The sequence below is a fragment of the Syngnathoides biaculeatus genome, chromosome 3 (assembly GCF_019802595.1).
Source record: "Syngnathoides biaculeatus isolate LvHL_M chromosome 3, ASM1980259v1, whole genome shotgun sequence".
NCBI classification, from domain to species: domain Eukaryota; kingdom Metazoa; phylum Chordata; class Actinopteri; order Syngnathiformes; family Syngnathidae; genus Syngnathoides; species Syngnathoides biaculeatus.
Window position 1 is genome coordinate 28,435,820 of NC_084642.1, and position 7,673 is coordinate 28,443,492.

Genomic DNA, 7,673 nt, shown 5'->3' on the forward strand with positions numbered 1-7,673 from the left:
TTTCCTCAGGCTTTCAAGGACAAATGCATGTTCACCAGGTGCTGGCTTCATCCTTAGCTGGGAGCCATCGTGTTTACACTTGTTTTTCACAAAATGGATGACCTCAATGATTGAATGCCACACTGCTATTTTTTTAACTTACCCCTTTCAACGAATTTCCCAATTGCACAGCTTTAAAAGTCTTTATATCATGAATGCTGGGTCTTATTGGTTTTCGGAGAATCTACTGCACCTACTACTAAATTGTTTGACATGTAGAAATAAAAACTACACATGAAACTTAGATAAATCTGTTTAGTCACATTGGACTGCTATTATTTTGAACACTACTATATTAGAGCCAATGAAAATGTATTCTTCAAAGTGATTTTTTCATACTTAAGTATTCTTGGAACTGAGACCTTGTTCTTCGTGGCTATTTTAAGGTAGAATTCATAGCTGTTGTAAATGGATTGAAAAGACAAGTTGTAGCTGAAGAGGCTCAAAACATGGCAAGCACTCAAGCAGCTTGTTAATATGCATTCAGCAATACGGTGTTTATGTCCTTAACAATTTCATAAATGTTTGGCACACATTCAGAATCTAATTCAGAATAGGCAGTGAAGTGTGGCATGAACGCAGCAGGAGAGGTTTGGAAAGTTTGACGATCATTTCATTAATGCCTACATGAAAGAAACAAAGTGAGACAGTATCTTAGACTAGTGCCAAATATTTGACAAGTGGTTCATGACTCACAATTCTGAGATTTGGGATTTGAATCTGTGCCTTCTGTATGGAGTTTGCATGTTTTTCTGGGGACTCGGTCTTCCTCCTATATTTCAAAATTGTATGCTCCAGCACACCCGTGACCGAATGAGGTGTGACCTCAAAGATACGCTTCTGGAGGAATGGACAAAAATGTCCGTCAACTCACTCCTAAACATGGCAGAAAACCTTCTCACAAGAGTTGGAGCTGTTACAGCTGCAAAGACTAGATCATATATGGATTTAGAATTGAATATCACTGTAAATTGTATGAGAGTCAAGGCAGGTGATCAAATTCTTTTGCCAATATCATGTCATATGTCATGCACTGCCTATGAAAATAAATCTTACCAGGCAGCGCCCACCCCTAAACATAGCCACTCCGGGCAGTGGAACAGTTTGATACTCTTATACAGAACACTTTGCATTTTAATGATGTTTTTCACCATTCCCATATTTGTGAAAGAGTAATACAGTAATCACAGTTAGTTTGCTGTCTTCTTCTTCTTCTTTTCCTTTCGGCTTGTCCCGTTAGAGGTTGCCACAGCGTGTCATCTTAGATGAACGCATATTTGTTCGGTGCTGTTTTTACGCCGGATGCCCTTCCTGACTCAACCCCTCTCCATCTAGCCAGGGAGAGAAGCTTACTGCACCTGCTATTCCCAGGCGGTCTCCCATCAAAGTACTAACCAGGGCCAAACCCGCTTAACTTTCGAAATCTGACGAGATTGGGCGTTCTCAGGGTAGCATGGCTTTAAGCTAGTTTGTTGTCTTAGTACTGAAAATACAATGCATTGCACTGTAATAGTAGATCTTTTCTTAAATTGTTTTTCTCAATAATAATCAGTGTTCACCTCATTCGTCAGGACTGACAGAGGTGCTTTTCCTATTGACGTGTGTTTAGAACATCCATCATTTTTGAGCATTGATTATTGAACTAAAACAACAGAGGAATGAAGAGTTTAGACTCAAAAGCAGATATATCCATTTTTGTTGTTTCTGTAGATTCTTTGATTTATATATTATGTACTTATACATCTTTGATTTATATATTATATAATTTATACATTATATAAATCAAAGAATCTACAGAAACAACAAAAGGAAAATATCTGCTTTTGGGTCTGAACTCTTCATATGATTTGAGAGTTTTCACCAGAAATATGAACTTTTATGGGGAGAATACCATCCATCCATCCATCCATCCATTTTCTGAGCCGCTTATCCTCGCAAAGGTTTTGGGAGTGGTGGAACCTATCCCAGCTACCAATGAGCAGGAACCGGGGTACACCCTGAGCTGGTTGTCAGACAATCGCAGGGCACAGTCACAACCCATCGATACGGAGGTAGGACCCAAATGCAGGAGTCGGGAGACGTAGAGGAAAAACGTTTATTCTTCCACGGTCGGGGATCAGGCAGGCAGTCAGGTGCAGCAGCGGTAGTCAGGACGTTGGGCGTAGAGAGCAGGTCAGCGGGCAGGTACACGGGAGATCGATCAAAGCAGGCAGGAGTATAAAAGGAGTCAGGCTTACGGGGTCGGTCGGAGAACAGGCGGAGGTCGGTGCACACGGGTTGATGATCAGAGATACGGGAGTGCAGGAACAGGGCATGAGTTGCAATGATCTGGCGCCGGACCAGTCGTCCCCATGGTCCTATATACACCGGGGCCCAACAGCCAACATGAAGCGCAGGTGTGCGCCTCCCAATCAGCACGGCCGAGCGGGAACCCGCACAGCTAGGGCTGGGCCGGCAGGACCATGACAGGCACAGAGATTACAATTGCACTCACAATCACACCTAGGGACAATTTAGAGTGTCCAATTCATTTTGCATGTTTTTGGGATGTGGAAGGAAACCGGTAATCCCGGAGGAAACCCAACATGAAAACTCTTCACAGGGAAGGCCAGGATTGAACCCAGATGCTCGGAACTGTGAGACCAACGCTTTCCAGTTGTCCCACCATGCCTCCAGGGAGAACACCATATTAGTTTTTAAAGAATGTTTAAAGTTAGGAAAACACAACTGGTTAATGATCCAGAACTTTCCATTACATGACCTATCTTTCCAGCGGGGGAAAAAAATGTCACATCCAGTAGTGTCAAGCTTTCTCTTGTTTCTCCTGCCTTCTTTTCTCTTCTGTCTCAACTCACCAACTTTTGTGGCATTGCGGCATCTCCGCCTCCACTCGTCATTAAAAAAAATGTGCACTTTGCGGGCTGGAGTAGGTAGACCGAAACATTTTGCGAAAATAGAGAGGGGGTGAAGCAGAGATATTTCCAAAACTAATACACATAGTGTTACCAATACTGTATTGCAAATAAAAGTAATATTATTGTGTCAGTATTACAGTATAGTTTAACTAGGGGGCTCTCTGGGTGCCTGTTGATGATGGGCCTAAGAATCCTTCACTTATTCCTCCATTTTCAGCGCCCCTGTTTGTGTCTGCCGAAAATTTCAGCATTTCAGGCAATAAGAACTCGACCGGTACTTGAAACTTGAGAGACCTACAAAAGGCTTTCTCGTTTTGTGTTTACACAATGTAATGCTCTGTGGAATGAAATCAGAAGGTCAACTGCAGCACCTGAATGCAAATGGCAGTTTGTCCAGACCAGTCAGACCCATTTGAGCTCTCTGATCCTCATTGTAGAAAGGGTTGCGAGCACTGCGAAGAGAAGGGAGAAAACACAAACCTCGAATCTTGCGCGACACACAAGATAAACATGTAATCTTGTTGTTTTTTCTGACTGTTTTTATTTAAGATTTTAATGGAATTTATTGTGGCTGAATTTGCTTTGGTTTATGTCAAATATTTGCAAATCCCATTTCCATTTCTTTTATCAGCTGAGAAAGGCTTTAGCACACCCACGACCATAATGAGAGTAAGTGATTAGAAAATGAATGGCTGAAGCTACACTATTTCCTGTTGAGTACTTCAGGTGGTTTTTCACCGAATACTAACAGTTACTTATATGGAGGACTACTTTTTTTACTGACTTACTTACTTTTTTGAGTATAATTATTCTAATGTTGTTATTCTAATATAACAGAACACTGGAGAACATGTGACCACCCTGCATCTCTGATGATAAGCAGCAAAAATTGGGTTGAGATCAAGCTTAAAACAACATTTTTTTTTTTTAATATTGCACATATTTGCAGCACAGTGGAAGAGCTGGTTAGAGGTCCCATAGATCTGGGTTCGTATCCTGCACACACCTGTGTGGAGTTTGCATGTTCTCGGTGTGCCCATGTGGGTTTTCTCTGGGCGTTCTTGTTTACTCCCACCAACCAACTGGAATAAAAACATGTATTAAATGGAAACTCTAAATTGTCAGTAAGTGTGATTGTGATTGCGGCTGTTGTCTGTCTCAATGTGCCCTGCAATTGGGTGGCATCCAGTCCAAGGTGTATCTCGCCCCCTGCCCAATGACAGCTGGGATAGGCTCCAGCACTCCCATGACCTTCGTGAGGATAAGCGGCTCAGAAAATGGATGGCTGGATATATATATATATATATATATATGGTACTTTTAGTGACTACTTATAATTTAAAACATTCCGAATTACAACAACATACAGTAATAACATACAGTGTTCTATCTATCTATAGATGTCAAAGGCATGTACGACTTTAAAAGCTGTTGGTTGAATGAAGACAAATAATAATGATAGTTTTTAAAAGCCATTAGTTTATCTGTTGGCAAGTAACCCTACCATCCCCAACAATAATAAATAGAAAACAGTTCAAATCTGTCATATCTGGTCTTCTATCTATCTATCTATCTATCTATCTATCTATCTATCTATCTATCATCTATCTATCTATCTATCTATCTATCTATCTATCTATCTATCTATCTATCTATCTATCTATTATCTATCTATCTATATATCTATCTATCTATCTATCTATCTATCTATCTATCTATCTATATCTATCTATCTATCTATCTATCTATCTATCTATCTATCTATCTATCACACACTCACGTTAATATTTATATAAATACATACATTGCGATAATTAGCGTGTTTCTCAGTGGTCTGTTTGGAAAGTGAATTGCTCAGCCGTGATCTAGAAATTGCATTCTTATTTGAATTTAGTACGAAATCTAAGAGTACTTAAGTTTAACCTTACTTTTTTGAAGCGACATATAAGATCTGCACACACAAACAACCAGTGGGACTTCATAAAGCAGTGACTTTTTGCCTTTACATACTCCACACACATGGCTGACAGGCAGCGTTGAAGAATATACTTTAACCAAGAACTGGGTTTAGTTTTAGGGTGTTCAGTTTATGGCATTGTATTTTTATCCATCGATCTGTTTTCTTCACCGCTTCTGCTGACTCGGGTCGTGGGCCAGATGGGGCCTATCCCAGCTGACTCTGGGCGAGAGGCTAGATCCCAGTCGCCAGCCATTTGGAGGACACATATAAATAAACAATCATTCACACTCTCATTCACACCTGTAGGAAAGTGAGAGTTTTCAATTAACCCATCATGGACATTTTTTGAGGAAACCGGAGTACCCTGAGAAAAGCCACCAAGCCATAGGAAGAACATGCAAACTCCACACAGGCGAGGCTGGATTTCAATCTGGGTCCTCAGACCTGTGAGGCAGATATGCTAACAAGTCTTAATTGTATTTGTACACTCATTACATTTTCATTCAATCCAGTAAATGACAAAAATCAGCTCTTGTACAAATCCCTATGAAGTTTTGGTGGGAACAGACCCAATCAGGAGTATTTCAAGAAAGAAGTCTCTATAATCTTATCTCTTAGTATGAGCTGAAATACATTAAGTCTGAATTCTTACTCTTATTTTACCTTACTTTTTCTGAATCTAACACTTATCAATGTTGGGCTAAAAACTGACCCACCTTCATGACACCAACATTCATTTTCAAATCCTTCCAGGACAACAAAAGATCTAATGAAGAAAGAAACACCAGAAACTAAAAGGTAGCTCACAACAAAAGATAGGTGGCAGTTGGGGAGCCAACTGGCCGGGAAATGAAAAGGAACACGAGTGGGGGGGGAAGGAGCACTGCCAAGCAGCACACAGGTACAAACTGTCAACAAGTAGCAGGTATCAACCTGGTACTCAACAAGAGAGCGATCACATGATGAAAGACGATCCAAGAAGCCACGAGTCACAAATCCAAAAAAGACATTCACCCTATATAACCAAATATAATCTCTTGTTCCAAACAAACATTGCAGATCATCATTAGTCAGAATTGTGTGGGGGTTGAAGATGAGTCATTGAAATCAGCGGTCTAACTGATCAAGAATATCAATTTCCAGAGGGAACTATTCTGCATTTGAATATAAAACAAAACAAAAAAAAAAAACAGAAAGGGTATTGAGCTTACACAACCACGCCACAAAAATAACAATAACCATTCGATACAATAAGCCAAAACTCTCTGAGTAGCTTTTCACTTCAAACTGCACAATCAAGACCAACGTCGAGCAAAGTCAGCCTTTTTTATTTTCACTTGATGTGTCGAGTATGAACCCAGCCGAGGTGAAAGCGAGTCATTGGAAGGGCTTTTCCTCAAAGCTCCAGCAAATCTCATTGTCTGCTTATCAGCCTCAAATTTACTCTGCCTTACTGAGATATTCCCTCAGAGAATTTGGGATAATAGCTGAAGTGATGACTGTCATGATGAGACCCCCCCCTCCCAATATTCATCAATGCCACTCTACCCGCTTTTATTTTATTTCTTCCTCTTCCCTGCTAGTACTCTAGTTCTCACACAAATATACATTTTATCTCCAGAACGTTAATTTAAACAAGAGGTAATTAATGACAGTGTGCTATTTGCATTTAGCGGCACGCAGGATGCCCACTCATGTTGTGTTGCAGCATATTACAATAAAGGCAGGGTCTGAATCACTCCGAAAACTATTGTACAGTCTGTTAACTGGGATATTAATGCTTTGCACCAATTGTAGCTGGCAGAGTGCAAAATATTGTCTTATTTGGCAGAAATGGAACTTCAGTAACACGCCCCAAGTCAAACAGCACTGAACCAAAAAGGGAATCTTCTATGGCTGACAAGATTGCCTCAATAGTGTGTGGCTCTACATCGCTTCTCCTATGTACCCCCCCACCCCTTTTTATGAAAACAGCTTTCTTCAAACTAGTGTTTTCTGTGCCTGAACAAGGCTGTTAGAACATGTTGTTCCCTTGTTGCCATGTACTAATACATTATTGGTGAAACTGGTTGTTGTTTGCCACGAGAGGATTTTGTCACTCAAATTCAGGGAAAACCAGAAATAAGTCCTCTGTGATCCAATTCATTTTGTCTTGTATTATCAATAATAGAGAAAAGTGGCTTTTTTTGTGGTGAAACATTTAAGGCTAACATCCTCCTGTGTGCGTAAGTCAGAAAAGACGTGCAGCCGTGTGCTTTTCTGTCTGTATGCATTCTTTCATCAACTCAAATTTGTCATCTACGCGCTAAAATATGGCCGCTCGCTGTCACACCTGCAGTTGCCCTGCGAAAATGTTACACATCGTCCTCCTGTGGACTTAAAGCACTTTACCTCTTCTGCACTCCAGAAGCTGTCTCAAGTCCAGTACCTCGTGAAGGTGAAAGGTCATATTGAATGTTTGATTCAATTAACTGTGCACATTATTATGAGTTCCACACTAGATCTAGGGAGGACACTCTTTGGTGCAATATGATTTTCTGCATGATATGCATCACTGCAATGTACACAATGATGAAAGGTGTCAGGTGTGGTTAAAAAAAAAAAAGACTTAGGCACGAATGTATCCAGGCATGAAGATGGCTCATAGTGCCTGTGAGGAATGCTCCAGTTGATGTTTTAAATAAATTAATATTTCCCCTTTAAATCATGAGAACTTCAAAATGTAAGTCAACAGCATGTGCTTTGAAATATGGATTATT

General features: G+C 40.4%; 1 pseudogene; it reads right to left on the minus strand.

The window, feature by feature from the left end:
- Window positions 1-1,385: 1,385 nt before the first annotated feature.
- LOC133498734 (5S ribosomal RNA) lies at window positions 1,386-1,504 on the minus strand (annotated as a pseudogene).
- Between the last annotated feature and the right edge of the window lie 6,169 nt (window positions 1,505-7,673).